At 38.3% G+C, this 20085-nt stretch overlaps 1 long non-coding RNA gene across 1 annotated transcript in view; it reads left to right on the plus strand.

Moving 5' to 3' along the window:
* Window positions 1-20085, plus strand: part of LOC119873011 — a 66548-nt gene that overhangs the window by 28488 nt on the left and 17975 nt on the right. Inside the window, exon 3 of the long non-coding RNA XR_005362913.1 lies at window positions 11215-11318. This is a non-coding gene — a long non-coding RNA (uncharacterized LOC119873011). The remainder of the gene's footprint in view (window positions 1-11214; window positions 11319-20085) is intronic.

The following is a 20085-nucleotide window of genomic DNA, read 5'->3' on the forward strand; positions in this document are numbered from 1 at the left end:
TTTATAGTTCATATAGTAGCATCCTTATGCCAAGTATGGAATCAGATGGTTAAAAAAGATATGAAAATGACCAGTGTTGCAGGTTTTATTCTTGGTAAATTTTGCACAAAATAAATGTTATTATAGTTATGTAGAGAACCTTTCTTTTTTTTTTTTTTTTTGAGAACCTTTCAATACAGGACAATCATCTGGGAAAGAGCACTGGCCAAGGAGTCATGATAGTCAAGATTAGGTCCTGGCTGTACATTAGATCATTCACTAATTCCCTCTAAGCCTCAGTTTCCTTCTCAAGAAACTAAGGATAATGCTATAGGTCTTACCTATTTTATTAGTAGTTTTTGAAATAAAATGAAGTGTGATTTTTATCAAAGGACTCTTAAATCTGTAAAAGTTATAAAATTGACAAATACTGTAATTATTAGTCATGACAGCCATAAGCACAGTGGTGGAAGGGATATATCTATTATCAAGAGAAAAAAACACAGTAGGTCAGTGGAATCATATCCATGTACAAGAATAGTGCTTACATTTTTATAAGGAAAAAATCATTGATTAAGTGTTATATATTTGCTATCTTGTCTTGTCTTAGATGTTATTTCCATTGTGACTTGATCAGAGAAGATGTGAAGTTAAGCAGAATCTAGGAAGAAAGGATCCAAAGTTTGCTACGCTTAAGAGCTAGTGAGGAAACATAAAACCTAGAAATATAAAGAGAAAGTGGAAAGATGGGAAGGCAAGAAATCTATTTTCTATTAAATAGTGCACATAATCTCCTCGAAGTGTGTATGTCTGGCGGGAGGGATGAGGAAGCCAAAGAAAGTAGAATAAGAGCACACTGGCTTTTGATCGCTAAGGATGAAGTAGAGCTATTTAATCTCCAGATTGCCCTCACACTGTGTGCATCTATTGTGCTGTGGTTGAACTCTAAGAGGCAGTACTGTTGTGCCCATTAATTTCAGCACAGTGTGAATCCCCCCCTTACTTAAAGGGAATGGTTAGTTCAATTGATGCACATTTCTCTGAATCCACAAATCAATAAACCACTTGGAAAAAAAGTAAAGTGTGAATCTTCCTGTATGGTCTCCTGATAGGAGAGACAAAGAATGGCAATAAGATCTGAAATCCCCAACTGGGAGTTAAGCCTGCTTTCACTTGCCTGGCTTAGCAGATGACGTCAATTGGCGATGACTTATGAATGTTATCTCTATAACGCTCTTTCTATGGGCCTCTCACTCTTGCAGCTGAGTGTCTAAGGGCTGGCGTACAATTTCATATCATATCTTGAGAATCAGTGGAGCATGGTTTTTAACTTACAGTGAAACTGGGCAGTGGGACAGGAGCTGGTGGAACCGATCCAACTGTAGGGTCTGAAATATGAAGTAGTCTGCTGGGTAAGGCACAAGATCATGGAGTATGGCAATCTTTGGGCATAGTCCAAACCACGGACAAAAACCAGTCTGCATGTGGTCACAGGGCACATAACTGGGCTGGGGTTAAAAGGCAGGATTCCAGGAATGGAAGCCAAGGCAGTAGTCCATTTTATCAGCCAGACCTCTTGATTGAAAGCAGCAGAAACTTATGCTGGCTATCTAAAGCAAAAAGAAAATTTATTATAGGGTTATCAGAGACTTCCAAAATTGATTGGAGGTTGGAGACCTGGTTCTGGAAAAAAAAGTGGGAGTATTCACAAATAATCAATTCCCAGTGGCTTATAGACTTAAAAGTGAAAGGTAGAATTATAAAGCATTTTAGAAGATAGTGCAGGAAAATACCTTCATGAAGTCAGAGTTGGGAAGAATTTTCTTACAAGACACACAAAAATACTATCCATACAGGAAAATACTATCCATATTTTTTCTACTCCATTAAAATTAAAGACTCTATCCATCAAAAAGAACCCCCAAAACCAAAAACTAATACACCCAAACTCTTTAAAAAGAGGGAAAAACCAAACTACAGAGATGGTATTTGTAATATTTAACTACCAAACGCCTAGATCCAAAATATACAGAGAGATCCTACAAATAGGAGATAGGAAAAAGACATATGGATCAATAGAAATTTGTACAGAGAACTTGAAAAGGCATTTAACAAAAGAAGAAATTAAGATGGCTAGTAAGTACCTGAAAAGGCTCTCAGCCTCATTAGAAATAAGGGGAATGCAAAATAAAACCACAGCGAGGCATCATTACACACTCATCAGATTGGCAAACATTAAAAAAATCAGATAATACCAAGTGGAGGTAAGGATGTAGAACAGGACTTTCATCTCTGCAGGCACATAAATCTGTACAAGCACTATGGAAAACTTGTTCCCATTATCTCCTCAAAACTGAGCACATGTATACCTAATCACACAGCAATTCCAGTTGGAGATGTTAATCTGTAATTGAATGAATCTATAAATAACTTTACAGAATAAAATGCATTCTATGCACAGCAACATAGACAAATCTCACATACTACATAAAGTTTCAAAATAGGCAAAGAGAGTAAACTGAGTTATTTGGTAATGAATCTTTAGGTGGTATAATTAAAAGAAAACCTGGAAAATGATGGGCACAAAAGACAGGACTATGGTTATTTCCAGGACAGAGGAAGGGTATTATAAGTCATGGGAGTGGGGAGCAGGCACTGGTAATGTTTGCATTGTGCCAGTGAGGACTAGTCACCAGGCAGAGCACATGCCATACCTGCTGGGGTCAAGAGGATTGACTCACTGATGCATGAGTATCAGTGCCCCATGTGCAGGCTCCTGGGCAACACACAGATATCTAGCAGAGCCAGATGTAAGACTCTTGGTTAGGGATTGCAACCCTTGGGCTTTAGAAATTAATTGCAATGATAAAACTGTGGCCTCGTTCCTTTCCCATCAGCTTAGCCCTTCCATTGGAGGTAGCACCATACTTTCACAACCCGGGGCTGGTCTAAGCCTGGTAGTTATGGCTCTACAGCATGGCAAGTGAGTGACAGGACTTGTCAAACCAAAATTCATCATCTCCTGGGAGATTCAAAAAGTCTGCGAGCCAATTCTTACTATTGACCAAGATCAATCGCCTTTAACACCAGGCTGCTGCCCATTTCCATGGAACATTGCAGAAAACCATTTTTTTCTTTCTAAGAGGCCAACTTATAGGAGAAGTAGTCATGGGCAAATTCAGCTTCTACATTTGGCTTTAATTTTCCTACCTGTTGATGAAGTTTCATTGTTGTTTGTATTATAATTATTTGCCAAATTTTACACACCCTTTATATACTTTTCTTATGTATGCCTTAGTTTACAATTAAATAAAATGCTCCAAAATATTGAAATCAGGAGGACTCTAAGAGCTGCGGGGCAGCACTACACCACAGCCATGATTCCAATGTCAGCTGACACACCCTTGCATCACTCACTATTGACTCAGAGGCTCAGGACAAAGGAGAATTACCTGGTAGTAAGAGCTTCCATATGTACTACCAGGCGTGCTCTCCCAGAGGTCATAGGACAGAAAACCTCACCAAATTAAGATGCTCAAATGAGATGACCAAATTAAAATGCTCAAATGAGATGATTTCTTAAATTGATTTAAAACACACAGTGAAAAGCAAGGGGAAAAACCGAGGTAAGTTAACCCACTTAGGATAGGTATATGTGGGAGGGCCACAGAATCTGAATCTCAGGGTATGCAATATTCATACATCCCATCTGTCTATACCACATGAGTCTTCTCCACCAAAAGTGTGCGTGCAGAACCAAAACTGAGGTTTGAGCAAATGCGCCCATAGATGTGTGATGCCTTGATCCAATGACACACACTCGCTCTCTTGGATATACACAGGGATAAGTGCAACCAGCCACAACTTTTTTTTTTTTTTTTTTTAAGGTAGAGCTGTCTTAAAGGATGTTTATTTCCTGCCCCCTTTATACATAACTAAGACTTGAGCATCCTTTTGACAAAGACAGTTTTCTTTCCCCCCACTGGTCTCCAGCCCCCAGGATGCAGGGGTGTTGAAGACAAGTGCTCTGGGAGCCAGGACACGCTGGTCTTCTGTCCCGGATGGCAGTTCTTATGGGGAGGTCTCTGGGGTCTCCGGGGCTTCCTTAATCTGCTTTCTCTTGGGCTTTGTATTGTGAGGAAGTTTCCTTAGAGAACCTTTTTCTGGCCCGGGTCAGGGATGTGAGCTCCCCCAACAGAGAGGCCTGGAGGTATCTGGAGAATACCAGATAGTCTAAACAGCAGTCATGGGTTCTAGTTGTGCTTCGTGGACAGAAAATACAAGAGGCCAGAATGGGTGTCACCACTAGGTGATAAGTTAAGGCATCGTATATATTAAATGCTCATATATAATGTATCCTGAATATTTAGTTCTTTTTGTGTATTTAGTTGCATGTGTACTTAGCAACCAGGTGCTATAGGATATTAGGTATCTATTGGTTCTTTAATTCTCCTCTTTGTGGGAGACATTTGCTCTATTTGCTAGCTTCTTATCTCATGCTTATCATACCCTGTAAGATCTGCTTATATCCCACAAACTTTTTGCTTACTAGCTCCTCACCTATACTGAAACACCTTAAAAGGGCTTTGCCTATTTTTATAAATTACACATTCATTTATTTGATAGAATTGAATATTCCCAAAAGCAAATGCGGGCAGCCCCAGTGGCCCAGCGGTTTAGCGCCACCTTCAGTCCAAGGTGTGATCCTGGAGACCTGGGATTGAATCCCACGTCGGGCTCCCTGCACAGAGCCTGCTTCTCCCTCTGCCTGTGTCTCTGCCTCTCTCTTTCTCCCTCTGTGTCTTTCATGAATAAACAAATAAAATCTTAAAAAAAAAAAGCAAATGCATGTGACACATCTGATTGGCTGAGACTAAGTAATGCACCCATCTCACTGGTTATGCCAGGACAAAGACTAAGTAATGTCACTCTCTGGTTGTGAGGTAGGAAGTCAGCTCTTTTTCTTACCAAAAATCTTCATAAAGAAGAATTTCCTCATAAAAAAGATCAGAGTGCAAACAGAAAGGAGAAATTGTATACTAGATGCCCCGAGTGAATAAAATCCCACCACATGTAAAAGGGCTATTAGCAAGGGAACAAGCTTTGAGAATCAAGCTTAAACCTAGTTTTTGGAAATGCAACATTGCATTCATGTTGTCTAAGTAGCAGGAATGGTTTGAGTCTGAATGCCAACATAATGAACTGGGATGTTTAAGAATCTCTTTCTTTAGGTCAGAAAAGCTGCATGACTGTTACTGTGAATGTTGGGCTGAGCTTGGAGACAGTGATCAGATGTTTTCAACTATTGAGAGTAGAAGAAATAAAGTAGCTATAATTAGCCTGCCTGAGAATATCTCTCAGATTCCTGGAGTCCTGGCCAGCCATGAATTTCTGCATTTCTGGTAATTGTTATAGAAACTTGATGAGAAGTAGAACAGTTTCCACCCATCATGCCTCTGGAATGTTGCTTAGATAATGGAGGATCTATCTTCTCTCTTTCTGTCACTCTCTCTCTCTCTCTCTCTCTCTCTCTCACACACACACACACACACACACTCATATGCTTTCAAAAGGAAGCTATCTATACTAGAATTATCTCTTAGCAGAAGATTAAGTGGTGGCCAATAACTACCTTCAGATGATACCTGAGGCTCTGGACAATTTAGTCTAGAGGAGCCTTGGGTTCCTCAGCAACCTGATTTTGTAGTTATTCTCTAAAAGCTGTCTTGGAAAATTGCTTAAAATTCTATCCCAAGTTTGAGTGCCACCTAAAATTTGAAAAATCTTTCAAACAAACAAACAAACAAACAAACAAACAAACCTCTCTATAGTCCTTTGCTACTCTGATTGATTAAGATACATCCCTTGATTAACCCCATCCACAAACACTCTCCAGAGTGGCCGTTCCCTTACCCTCCTGCATACAAATTATAGAATTGTGCTCTATTGTAGAACTGTTGCCATATCTACTCTTTAGTGTCTGAACAATGATGCATAAGACTTAGCAAACATTGAACTTTCATCTTCCCACATTTCTCTCACAGGACAAGTAGAATTAAAGGCCTGTGAATAGCTCTTTAAAAAAAGGTAAAATAGGGACGCCTGGGTGGCTCAGTGGTTAAGCATCTACCTTCAGCTCCGGGCATGATCCCGGGACCCAGGATAGTCCTGCATCGGGCTCCCTGCATGGAGCCTACTTCTCCCTCTGCCTCTGTCTCTGCCTCTCTCTCTGTGTCTCTCATGAATAAATCTTAAAAAAAATAAAATAAAATTTTAAATTTAAATTTAAATTTTTAAAAAAATTAAAAAGGTAAAATAATGACAATTATACAGATTTAAAAATGAACATGCAAGAATGATTTTATTATACTCATATATGTGGTGAAGGAGATGAGAGTATGCCACCCCTAAATATACCAAGGATTATTTGGTATATTGAAGGCAACTGAGAACCAACAGATGCAGGAAGAGTTCTCTGCCTTCCCCTTACCTGCCTAAAGCAAGATATAAGACTCCCTTTGTGAAGGTGACCATCCCCTTCTACCTGTAGGTTTTCTATTTTCCCCACCCCAGAAGACAAGAACACTCTTATCACTGGAGACAGAATTTGTACTGCAATGAGTTTGTAAATAGATCTTACCAAAATAAGACTTTTTTTAAAAAAAGTTATTTATTTATTTATTTATTTATTTATTTATTTATTTATTTGAGAGAGAGAGAGGCGCAGAGACATAGACAGAGGGAGAAGCAGGCTCCATGCAGGGAGCCTGATGTGGGACTCATCCAGGGATTCCAGGATCACATCCTGAGCCTAAGGCAGATGCTTAACTGCTGAGCCACCCAGGCATCTCAAAATAAGACTTTATCATCCATTAGTTCCTCCATTTCCCCCCCAAACTTCCCTGTGATTTATTAGCTCTTGAAGCACAACCTTCTTTGTTAAAATGGCATATAACTCCCCTTAGTTTAACCTCTTATTTGCATTTCACTTCTTCTTTGTGAACTCCAGTGCCCATAAACATTAATAAAAATTGTATGCTTTTTCTCCTACTGATATATTTTATTAGGTTAATTCTTAGGCTTCCTGGTACTGCAACTATGAGAATAGAAAGAAAGACAGAGGGAACCACACAGATGTTATAAGTGGTTCAAAGGAGAAGTCAAAATACTGCAAACTTACCTGGCAAGCAAAGGAATGCTGAAGTGAATATCCACTGAAGGCAAAGAACAAAAACAAAAACAAAAAAACCTTTTTACCTTGGGGATAAGGAGAATCAATTAAATCTCTATCAGATTGGACAGAATTTACATGTTTATCAGTTATTTATAACGCAGAAGGATTGCAACATATCAAAAATAATAAAAGGTTAGTATCTGATAAACTGGTAGGATGTGCTGTATGTAGACAATGCATAGTTTTCTCTGAAACACATTCTTTTAATAAATGCAAAATAGCTAATACTGATTTTTTGTTGACTTCTCAACTATCAGTATTTTCTTGACTCAACCTTTTCTTTAACAGGCTAATCGTATGTCAGGGTTTCATCCTAGAGACTTTTAATATTCTCAAGGTTAATATGCGGGAGGTTTGAGAATTTTTGGAAGAACACTTTGAGAAGCCCTTAGGGTTGCTTGAGATTGGATTTTTAGGTGCTTAGTTTTAGAGAACTGGGAAATCAATTACTATGCCAGCTTCCTCGATGTCAAAAATTGGCCACTGTTTCACACAATCCCTGCCAGGTAATAAAGCAATCAACATTTCCCCCATTCACAAATCGTTCATACCAACTATTCAACTTGACCTTCTCCTTAAAGAATACACAGTATTTGTGAATTCTCTAGCTCCTTGTGCCTCAGATCCTTAGAATTAAAAATGTTTGTATTATATATCCTGGCAATGCTGATCTGTTTGTGTTATCCCCACAGTGTTATTTGTTGCTTATGCAGCTTCTGGGGAAAAAGAGATACAGTCAATCCTCATTTTTCCCAGATTCTGTATTTGCAAATGCTTACCTTGCTAAAAGTGATGTGTAACCCCCAAATCAATACTTAAGGTGCTTTTCTAGTCATTCTTAGACATAAGCATGGCAGGATGGTGAAAATTTGAGTCCCCTGGTACATGTTCCCAGCTGAGGAGGACCAAGGTGATAGTCTGTCCTTTTATTTCAGCTCTCACACTGTAAACAAGTATCCTTTTCACGGTTTATTTAGTGTCACCTTTTTCACATTTTGTGCTCTATGTGGGTGATTTCTCTGTTTAAAATGACCCTCAGGTGTACAGCTGAAGCGCTGTCTAGGTTTTCTAGGTATAAGGGGGCTGTATGGTGCCTTATGGTGAAAACATGTGTGTTAGACAAGTTTCATTCAGGCATGAGTTATAGTGCTGTGAGCCAGAAGTTCAATGTTAAAATCAACTGTATATATTTTAAAAGGTATCTTTAAACAGAAACACACATGAAACAGGTTATGTATCCATCAGTTGACAAAAATGCTTTCAGGATTCTACCTTTGGATTTCCCCCAGAAGCAATGATTTAGTATTCACTAATTCAGTGTCTGCAGTGACTTTATAGAACATGAATATCAAGAACAAGAATCAATTATATCTATATATCTATATAATTGGTATGGGCAGTGATGAGTTTTCTTCCTGGGTGCCATGGAGTCCTCTCCTTGGCTTTCGTTTTGTGACTGGAATTTACATCATTTGGTTTGTTTGAAGAGATTTGCTTGTGTCCAAACTTTGTCAAGAGTTGGTTAAGGTAAGAGAGCGGCGTTCTTCTGGAAAAGTGTTTTCTCCTCTTTTTGAAGGGATGGAAATAAAATTCAAATGCTATGTTCCTCTTGTTCCAAGTTGTGCTGAGTTACTAGTGAATTAATTGCCTGAATACTTCATCTTTAGGAGTTTGTAGAGTTTCGAGTGGAATCCCATTTATATGATTTTCATTGCCCTTCTAAATTCTGATTAGCCTTTCCATTGACACCCTGGCTCTTTCACTTCTTTGTGGGTCTTGAAAAATTGTAATGAATACACGAGTGCTGGGAAGACCTCATTTATTTTATAGCCCTGTGCACTCATTTCTTTGAAAGGAAACCAAGTGCCCCACCCCCTGCACACACACACACACTAATTGGGGTCATATGGGAGCAGAGAGCTGGAGACGGGGAAGGAGGGAGAGATGACAATATTCCAAAAGGAAACTTGTTAAATACCACTTCATAGAACAGCTTTAGATAGAACAATTGCTCCTGCCATTTTCAACGAGGCCCTGAGGGGTTAATACCAGCTAATAAGAGGTGACTGTTGTAATAACACCCCCCTCCAACTTTTGACAATAAAATGCAAACCAGATTGGAGTAGTGAGGGAGAGAAAACCATGTAGATAAATTGAGTTAGGGACCTGACTGCTCTCAGGCAACCCCAGTTTTGTTTTGTGCCAGCCTCCCGTTGAACCACTCCAGTTTCTCTTTAGGTGAAAATAAATGGCTTGACCTCTTTTTCTACTCAGTGAACAGGGTCTTTTCTCTGTCATTATCACCTTCACACAAACCAAACTTTTTAGTTTTCTTCTCTCGGATATTTTTCATTTTTACGTTATCATTGCAATGTGAAAGAATAGTCCTTTCCTAAAGAAATTCCAAGCATGAGTGTATAGATGGAGACAGGAAGAGCTCTACTTTAAAAACATCAAAAGTATGCCAGAGAGGAGATGATCTGGTTTGGGACAAATAAAAGCCAGCAACACTGACTTCTGAGGAAAAATACAAGGTAGGAGGTTTAAGGGTCTGGGCTATGTCACTCACTGACTGAATTTGGGTAATTTTCATAACCTTTCAAAGCCTATTTTCTCATCTATTACAGAGTTCAACAAACCTTATCTGTAAAGAGATAGATAATAAATATTATAGGCTTGGTAGGCCCTCAATCCGGGGATCCTGGGATCACAGCCTGAGCTGAAGCTGGATGCTCAACCACTGAGCCACCCAGGCGTTTCTCAAAAGTCATTTTCATTGCATTTTAATTTTCTACAATTTTACACAGTTGAAAATAGCTCAAAGGTAATGAAAAGACAGAATCAGGTGACCCTTAGTGATGTGCTCTAAACAATGCATAATTTGCCACTGGAGAAACCCAGTAATCTTACTTGCTGATTCTAATTTTCTTTATACACTCAAATCTTGCCACTATCATTGCTGCTCACATGTCTACTAGGGTTACCCTGTTCTTTGAGACTGAAATGGAATTGGCTTAAATCTCATTTGTGCATGCTCTGGAGTGTTCTTCAAGTCAAGCCTGATTTGAAGTTCCTGATTCTGTTGTGAAAGTTCGGTGGGTGATTGCTTCAGTGGAATGCATGGTGTTGTTCAGTTTTGGTGTGATGTCCCCCTGTGAGATGAGTTCCCAGTGACTCCATGCCCTTGAGATGTCACCAGCCTGAGAGTCTATGAATAAGAGGGGCAGTCAAACATATATATCCTAACAACGCAGTTTAAAATGACCACAGCTTCCATTGGCTTCCCTGTCATTAGGGATTTCCTACTGGCTGACATTTGTTAGACTCCAAGTCAACTGATTTCTTAGCTCTTTTTCTTCTACATCCTCCGACCCACCTTCCTTTCTCTAACAGTCTTACATTCTTGTTCATTTCTTTTTTTTTTTTTTAATTTATTCATGAGAGACACAGAGAGAGACAGAGAGGCAGAGACACAGGCAGAGGGAGAAGCAGGCTCCATGCAGGGAGCCTGACGTGGGACTCCATCCCGGGTCTCCAGGATCAGGCCCTGGGCTAAAAACAGAGCTAAACCACTGAGCCACCCGGGCTGCCCCATTCTTGTTCATTTCTTATGTTAAACAGTTTAACTCTCTCTCTGTTTTATAGTCTCCTTAGAAAGTATGATTCCATAGTCTACCTTTAACACCCAAAGTAGCTTATCAAGTTATTGAATTAAACAAAAGGTCAAGTACACAGCAGAACATACTGGGATCTAGTGTGGTTTTAGATAGAAGTTTTTTTCTTTCTTGATTATTACTGTTATTATCATGATCATTAGGAGGAGATAAATCTGGGGTACATATGGTATTGTTTGGCTAAGCAGTTATTTCTTCAGGGTGCTATTTGGCTTTCCATGTTTCTTAGTTACCTTTTCCCTGCTCTCTCTCTCTCTCTTTTAGCGTTCTTCCTACACAAATTAGATATATTTTTAAACTGTGATTAAAATCTTTTTGCCTCCACAGGGAGAAACCACAGACATACAGAGGCAACATCAAATCTCAGCAAGTCTCTCCAAGTGTTGGGATACCTTCAAGGGCTCCTTAGGCATTCTCACTGCCAGAACCAGGTAGGCCTCCTCAGATGGTACTCAAATATGCAGAGAAAGTAAATGAGATTAACAACTCATTTTTCTTTTAGGAAATCAGTGGTAGGCTTTTGTCAGTCTGTGGAAGTTTAGACTTGGCTCTAAAGGTTGGATGATGGAACAGTCTTCTTAGGTTAAATGGTCCAAACTAGCAACTTGGATTTAAGTATTAGTTATGGTTGGTGTAAGGAAAAATTGTGACTTGTTAAAATGGTAAAGAAGACTTCATTCAAGACTTTTGCAATAGAGGTATTGTAGCAGGAGAGAAAGATTGGACTCAACTTCAAACATAGCAAAGACAGTTGGGAATTTATAGCCAAGAAGCAGAGTGACAGAATAGGTGGGTGGAAAATTCACTAAGAGGGTAGCTACATCAAGGATAGGGTTGTTCTTGCTATCTTGGCCTAACAGGATTCTTGTTAGAGGCAGACCAAGAACTTATTCATCAACATTGGGGTATGAGAAACTTGACTAAAAATCAAGGGTGATCAGATACCAAGGATCAAATAAACCTTAGCAGGATTCCTGCTAGTACTGTGTTGGGCCGGCCAAAGATGGGTTTCTTGACTGAAGCCAAGGTGAGAAAAAGACTGAGAGAGCCTGATTAAGTCTGACTAAAGACAGAGCTTTTGTCACTGATTAGGGTAAATCTCTTTGAAGAAGGTAAGTTTTGAGCAAAGGCTTGAAGGACAGAAGATAGTTGGCCTGGCAGATATCTGGGTAAAATGCATTCCAGAAGGAGGAAACCACAAAGGCCCTAAGGTAGAAGTTGACCTGCAACATGAAGGAATACCAAGAAGGCTAGTGTGACTGGCCACACAGTATATCCATCTCACATATGCTTCTTACAATGTGATATTAATATTCTTTCCATTTTTCTGGCCAGACTTTGTCAGCATATTACATAAATGTTGTTTTATACCACAAAGATTTGGGGTGGTTTGTTATGCAATAGTAACTAGAATAACTACAGTGACTGAGATTGAGTGAAAAAGGGAGAGAGTAGTTTGAGGTGAATTCAGAATGGTATTAGGGGGCAGAAAATGCAGGACATTTTTGGGCCAAAGTAAAAACTGTCTTTTATTATAAGTGAAAAGAATGAATGAATGAATGAATGAATGAATGAATATTTTTTAATTATTGGGAAAGATGAACTCTTAAAAGAGAATAATTATTATGTCTCTATTAATCAACAGGCTCTACAGTGACATGAGAAAAATCACGTAGTTGATTTTCAATACTTCCACTTATGGTTTTAGTCATGGAAGAATTATTTAAATATTTGAGCCTTATTTTCTTCTGTGTAAGTTATGCTATGAGAATTAAATGTTACAATACTTATAATAAGCATCCAGTGTTTGTTAGTTTTCGCATCTGCTCCCTTTAATATTTTGAATATGTTTAGATTCCCATTAAAGTGAAAGGGATTGAATTTAACCTGCCTCGCCATTCATAAGAATTAGGTGTAGTAGAATGGAAAAGACAAAGAGGCATATTTTAGCTCTGGACAAGGTTAATAACTTATTATTGCATACAGTTACCTGACTCTGAATCTGACTCTGTATTTACTAGCTTTGTGACCTTAGACAAGTTACTTAAATATTCCAATGCTCATTTTCTTTATTGGTAAAATTCTGCTAATTATAGGACCTGCCTCATGAGTTTGTATTAGATTTAAGTGTGGTAATCTATCTAAAGTGCTTACCATGGTGTTTGACACTCAATATTTATTAATAATTTACCTCCACTTGTAACAGGGAATGCCTAATGAAGATTAACTTCTCTTACTTGCAATGTTAAGGGAAATATTGCATGCTATCTAATGAAGTTTCTTCATTGACCAATTCTAGTTTTAAATTCCATCTTTCTCAGTTCTTCTAATGACATCTTAGGTTTCTTTGATCCATAAGTATATCAACTAGATTTTATATTTTCTTTTTGTGCACATGGTCCTAAATTATGAGACTGTATTGGTTGGGATGGGCTAAATTTTGCTATAATAACAATTCCCAAATCTTACTGGCTTAACCCAACAGAAGTTTATTTCCTATTCAAGTTAACATTTCCACTGTGGGTTCACTAAGAGCTGAAGGTAGAGATGGGATGGGGATTCCACTCATTAGTTGCTCTTGGATTCAAATTAGTAGAATGATCATCACCTTGATTGTCATTCATAGTGCCAGACCAAAATGAAAGTTCTAAACTGTACTTTTTTAAACTATCTGAGGTAGGAGGCCAATTTTCATTGATTTATTTTATTCTAATCTGTTAGGGACCAATACTTTTATAAAATATGGTAAAGATAAATCATTGACCACATGTTTGGATGTTGTAGCAATACTAAATTACTATTACAGTTTATAAATATTTATTTCCATCTTTGTACTTATCTTTTCATGGACTGGGAAAAAATAGTTTATGGAATACTACTGATCTGGAAGGATCTTACTCTGGTAAACAACATGTTATTTCCTTTCAAAATTCATTGGCTGATGCTAGTCATGTATTCCCTCTCCCAACAGTGAGAGTCAAGGAGTTCAATCCTGTTGAGTGCCCTCAAGATGGAGGAAGGGGTGAAAGGAACTATTATAGTACTTATGATTACCACACTGATCACAAGAGCCTTTTTATAAAATATAGAATTCCAGGAATAAGCTTGGGAGACTTTGATTCAGTAGGTAGAGGAGGAGTAATTGGAATCAGTTCCTAAAAAAAATCTCCCGGGTGATTTAGTTTATTCATAGACCTATTGTTACAGGTGAAATGCATTTTAATTATATCACAGATCATGAAGATGATTAAATAGTGAACTTGGTATCATCTTATATTAGTCCACGTCCTCTGAAAAGCAGGTACAAAGACAGGACTAAACATGTGTGGATTTTATTTGGGAAAATGTTTGTCTGAAAGGAAATGGAAAGGGAATAAAAAAACTGGAAGACCTCCCAGACCACATAATGGAAGTCTGATCCCAAGTGAGGGAGAGAAGTTTAGGTCAATATGACATAGATAGCCATGCAGTCTCAGGATGAAGCAGCAAAGTTGTTGGGGACTCTGAACTAAAGTTGGATGACAGCAGAGTACTCTGTCTCCCAGGAATCTGAGTCTGTCTCTTGTAACACTCCCTTCCTGCCCCCACTCTTCCCATACTCAGTCATTGTCTGAGAGCAGCCTTGGCATAAGCCAGTCAATGAATTTCAAAGCATAGCAGCTGAGGCCCCTGGTTGAATACACTTTCCATGTTGGAGGTTTGCAAGGCGTATGCTCATGGCTGCCACATGCCCTCTCTAGTCTCCCGCCTTTAGGAATTTTAAATATTTATTCCCATTTTATGAATTAATTACTGAGGCCAAGGGCGCTTAGTGGATTAAGGTATTGGCGTGAGGTCCAGAGCTATTAAATTTGGAAACCGAGACCAGAACTACTTATACCCTACTGTCCCTAGTGATATACTTATGGCTTCCATAATTGAAAATATTTTTAGTGGATATTAAATTATTTTTAATTTTTAATCTGTCAAGCACTTCTCCTTTCTGCTGGAAGCAGCACTACCTTCTTTCAGTCATGAAATTTTTGCCTGGTGTGGTCCTGCCTGCCTGAATTTAGCAAGTCCTCCAGGAAGGAATTGGGCCAATTATGTTCTTCCCTGGGACTTTTAAAGCTTGAACATCCTGAATGCTGGAGGTAGAAAGCAGAGGAGTTGTTGGCAGTCATGTTCCTCATTCTGTGGTTTAGGTTAGTCTCTGAGAATGGAATTAAAATGTACAAGGAAACAAGAATGAGAAAATGGCAATACCAGTTGTCCTTGGGGTTCAGCTGCACTTCTTTTCGTCTGGCCTTCATATAAGACATCTCAGTATCCTTTCAATAATTTCCCTATTTTGCCTAAACTGCAGTGAGCTTCTATCACTTGCAACTAAGAGACCTTGACTGATACATTTCCTTAGAAATGCAGACTTGGAGATCTCTTATTGTAGTGCTAACACAATGGGGTAATTACTTTTTTTCTATTTCCTACTCTTTTCTGTGTATTTTTTAAAATGCTTTTGGAAATAAAATGCCTTTGATCAGCTGTCAGAGACAGTGATTAACACCTAGATAGGCAGCAGAGGGTTCCACCTAGCACTGGGAGGGCAAAGAGGTTTGGCAGACCAATGAACCATTAGAAACTCATTGCTCTTGCAATGAAGAGATCGATCCTTTGTTAAAACTCCACCTAGCTTCACAATTAAGTCTTGTGCAATTAAATGCTGATAGCATTGAGTGTTCACTGAAAAATCAGCATTTTATTTCTGCAGGAAAAAAAGAGAGAGGGATTGTTAATACAAGCCAAGCATATGGAATGAATTTGTTAAAAAAAATCATAAAACAAGTAGACTGTTGTGACTAAACATAAGACTGGTATTTCCAGTTTGTGTGTCATTTTTGTGTGCCCATGGAATCTGTATCCTGAACAACTAAAACCTAAAGATAAATCTTTTTAGCATCCTAAATTTAAGTAAGTAGATTGCATTCTAGAGATTAGAATGGCCTGAATCAAGAGAACTGCATTGGTGCCCAGGTTGGCTTTGAATATGGATATGATCCTCCATGCCAGTTAGGTTCTTTGGGTCTTTATTCTCATTTTTAAAATGGGGCTACTAGAATAAATGATCTCTAAGGTTCCTTATAATTCTATAATTCTTTTACTTAAAAGAAAGTTCTATGTGTGAAGAGGGTATTTCTTTCTTCCATCTCTTGGCCCCATTTTGTATATAGAAATTAGAGACCTAGAGAAGCCAATTGAATGTGAGGTGGGACTTTTTGTCTTCGCTAGAAGAATGGATGTTGCCCTTCCTGGGATGGTAAAACAGCTCAGTTTTCTTAACAATGACCCACTTTATGGGTCTGAATAGCTGTATCCATCTTCTTTTTCTGTGATTTCTTTGTTGTTGTTGTTAGCATCTATTTTGCATGTTTCTGTAACTTGAGTCAACGGCAAGAAAAAGGGAAATTTAAAATAACTCTGGGAAAAAAATAACTCTGGAGGTGATAATAATAACATTTATAGTAGAATTAATGTAATAAATTGTAGTTCTATATATGCATACTTTACAATATCTTACTTAGTATTAGAGTTCAGTCAATAGAACATGTAACTCTTGATCTCAGGGTCATGAGTTCAAGCCCCATCCACACTGAGCATGGAGCCTACTTAAACAATGGGTGGGGAGATGGGTAAAATAGGTGATGGGGATTAAGGGGTGCATTTTCTGTGATGAGCACTGAATGTTGTATGGAACTGTTGGATCACTATATTGTACACCTGAAACTAATATCACACTGTATGTTAACTAACTGAAACTTAAATACAATTTTAAAGTTTAAATTTCAATTATTTAAAAGTTTTCCATTTAGTTTTCAAAAGTTTTCTAATATTTGAACATTGGAAGAATTTTTCTACTTTAAAAAGCTGCATGTATTTTAAGTTGGTTGGCCGGGTAAGATAGCAGAGAATTAACCTCCATTTTTTTTTTTTTTGGAAAAAAATTATTCATTTGAGAGAAAGTGAGCACAAGCAGAGTGAGAGGCAGAGGGGGCAGGGGAGAGAGAGAGAGAGAGAGAAAAGCAGACTCCCTGCTGAGCACAGAGCTTGATTCAGGCTCAATCCCACAACCCTGAGATCATGACCCTGGCCGAAATCCAGAGTCAAACCCTCAACCAATTTAGTCACCCAGATGCCCCACCTTTTTTTTTTTTTTTTTAAATGCCTGAATAGACCTACTTCTTTATGAAATATAGCCAAACCTCATGCCAGGACTTTTTCTATTTGGGGTTCATTCAGACAAAAATGATTAAAGTTGGTTTAAACAATAAAGTAAAAAAGAATATTGCAATTGTCAATTTATTTAAGAAAGGAGGTAAGAAACTTGAAGAGAAAAATGAGAAAAAAGCTCTAGACTGAAGGAAGAGCTTGACCATGAGGTCAAGGGCTTTCTGGGAAGTCTTAATGGGTGAGGCGAAGGTGAGGTGACCTTGAGCCATTTTGTATAGATAGTAAAGAAAAAGTAGCCCAGAGGCAACCTATTTTCAGCATGAAGAAGCTGAAAAGGCCCAGAGAAGTCATCTGACTTCTTTGTGGCTAGAAGATACTATAGACTAAGAGAACAAAGGGACAGTTTTTCTGAAGTCCAACTTCATAGCTCCTTTCTGGATAACAGAATACACCTGATGACCTTCTCAAAGCAATTGATTAAGTTACATTTCTGAGTAGATGAAGTCATCATATTACCCACAATAAGTATTCTTTCCAATATTGAGACAATTCCCTTATGTCCCATTCTATGTAGCACTTGCTCTGTGTTTATGGAGTTAGACAGCACTTGAGCCTGGAAGGTACATCACTGTGTTTGAGGCCAACTGGCAGAGAAATCCAGCTTTCATAGGCCTTGAAGCCTCTACGATTTGGGCAGGGGCTTCTTTAGGGAAAAAAGAATAAAAATTCACAAATATAAAATTAGAGATAAAAGTGAATATTTATCTGGAAAAAGAAATCACAACCAAGTACACAGTTTTTAAAAAGGTGGCAAATATCACAGACATAAAAAATACAGAAAAATAATGATTTTTACATTATTTAACAGCCTGCCACTTGTCTTTTATACGTTTTTTCCCTATATGTTATTTTGACAGCTTCTTCACATAACAATATTTTGTGATATCATTTTCTATGGAGAGAATGGAAAGATAATTCAGTCTTTCCTCTAGAGATGTTGATTGACACTTTTTTATATTTTTGATAATAATAAAAATATAGATGTACTTCTCTGTTTGTAGGATGACTATAGATTTGCCCTCTTTTACCACAGGATTTCTGTTTGATCGTTTCTTTGTTCGATTCTCATCAAAAAAGAAAAGACATGTATGCTGTTGGAAACTGCATCTTGTGTATTATTGAGTATATTCCTGATAGGAGAGAACTTCTGTTTTAATTATGCATTTTTGAGTACTGAATCTATGGATAATGTCACCTGTCTAATATGTAAAATTATTCACATTATTGCACATACCAGCTTCTGGATCCAGAACTTTCAAGTTTGTTTCTCCTCTAATTCCCTCATGCTACTGGTTCACATCATGGTAATACTTAGGCCCGGGCACCATATTCACATCATGGTAACACTTTGGCCGGCACCTTTGTGTCTAGTGTAGGATGCGTTGGCACAGTGGGCAGAGGGAACGTTCCTGTAGGCCATGCCTACAAAAGGAAAGCTTGCAGTAACTTAACTATATGCAGAAGTGACTGAGAACCACATACATATATCACATCAATCCAAACTAAATGTACCCCTAACTGAACTGCTATTTAGCCAGGTTGTAAAAATGCCTATAGCCACTCGAACATTATCCAACACAGTTGGAAGTCCAATGATGAGAAAAGCAGAGTGGAAACAGATAAGTCTTAACCAATTGTGATTAAAATTCTCATTTTGGCAAATCTTCAAACACATACTGACCATGTGAACATATTGTTGGAGTTCCTCCCAGAGCCTTGGAAGGGGTTTGGGCAAGTAAAGTAAAGCTAAAGCTTAAACTTCATTAGCTTCATGGTAAAACTGGTTCAAGTAACTGGTCAAGTGATTACTTATCAGTTGCATTCCATTCTGGACCAAATTCTTTGGGTAAAGGTATATATTCCAAAAGCATGCTATTGTTCACTTCGGCTTTGTTTTTGTTTCCTAAGAGAATTTTGGCTTTGGCAGGTAGTGGTGCATAATGAAGACTTGCTTACTTTTCTCCCTGGTGAGACTGTTATGATTAGATGTGATAAACCTAATCATAGCTTTAATAAGAAACTGCTTTCACCTTATTATTTGCCCAAGCTGTGTGTGGGATTTTTATTGGCCATAAACTGTGTTTACTAATTCTTTGGGTTCATGAACAAAGAAACTTGGCCTTTTTGGAAAGCTTTCTGGCCAAGTAGTTTCTGGGCAGATCAACTAGTATGTTCATATGCTCCAAAGAATAAAAAGGGGGCATTGACAGCAGAGGCACAAAATTGAGAGGGGTTTCCTGGCAAAATGAACAAATTTTTGCTGCTCATCAGATTCAGCCTTATTAATTGTGCCCTAATAACTTTTCCTCCTATTCCACCCTCTGCCTGCAGTATATTATAGTGGATTTCTTTATTGCCTTTGAAAAGTATTTGTAGAGAGACTTCTAAGTAGACTGAATTAGCCAAGGTCTTAATAGGAAGAGAGAGGATAATTGAAAACAGCTTAGTAAAGGGACTTTTTTTTTTTTGCATAGGTGTAGGCAATGATGATGTATATTGGATAATGATATACCCACCCCTACTGCAGCAATAACTAGCCCTCACATTTGTAATCATGGAGGGTCTAGTGGAAGGAGCCATTATTGACATGTGGAGAGAGCAGAGTAGCTGTAGAGGAGGGATGTGTAGCAGAAGCAGTGACTTGTGTGGGAATACCACTAATCCAAAGCCTGGCAGTGTTGCAGCAAGGGAATAAACACCCTGACCTTCCTCTCCTATTGCCCTTTGATGTTTTGCAGGTGATTCTCATTGGCTGAACTGAACAGCAAACCAAAGGTCAAGAAAGCTTATTGATATAATCAATAAAGGTCAGGTGAAGGGTCACAGGTGAGGAAAGAGAGTGGATTTAGAGGGGCAAAGAGAAAAATATGCAGCACAGAGGGTTATTAACATTGGGGAAGTCTTACCATTACAAGACTGGCCCAAGAGGAAAAG

Source organism: Canis lupus, chromosome 8 (genome assembly GCF_011100685.1).
Source record: "Canis lupus familiaris isolate Mischka breed German Shepherd chromosome 8, alternate assembly UU_Cfam_GSD_1.0, whole genome shotgun sequence".
Lineage (NCBI taxonomy): Eukaryota > Metazoa > Chordata > Mammalia > Carnivora > Canidae > Canis > Canis lupus.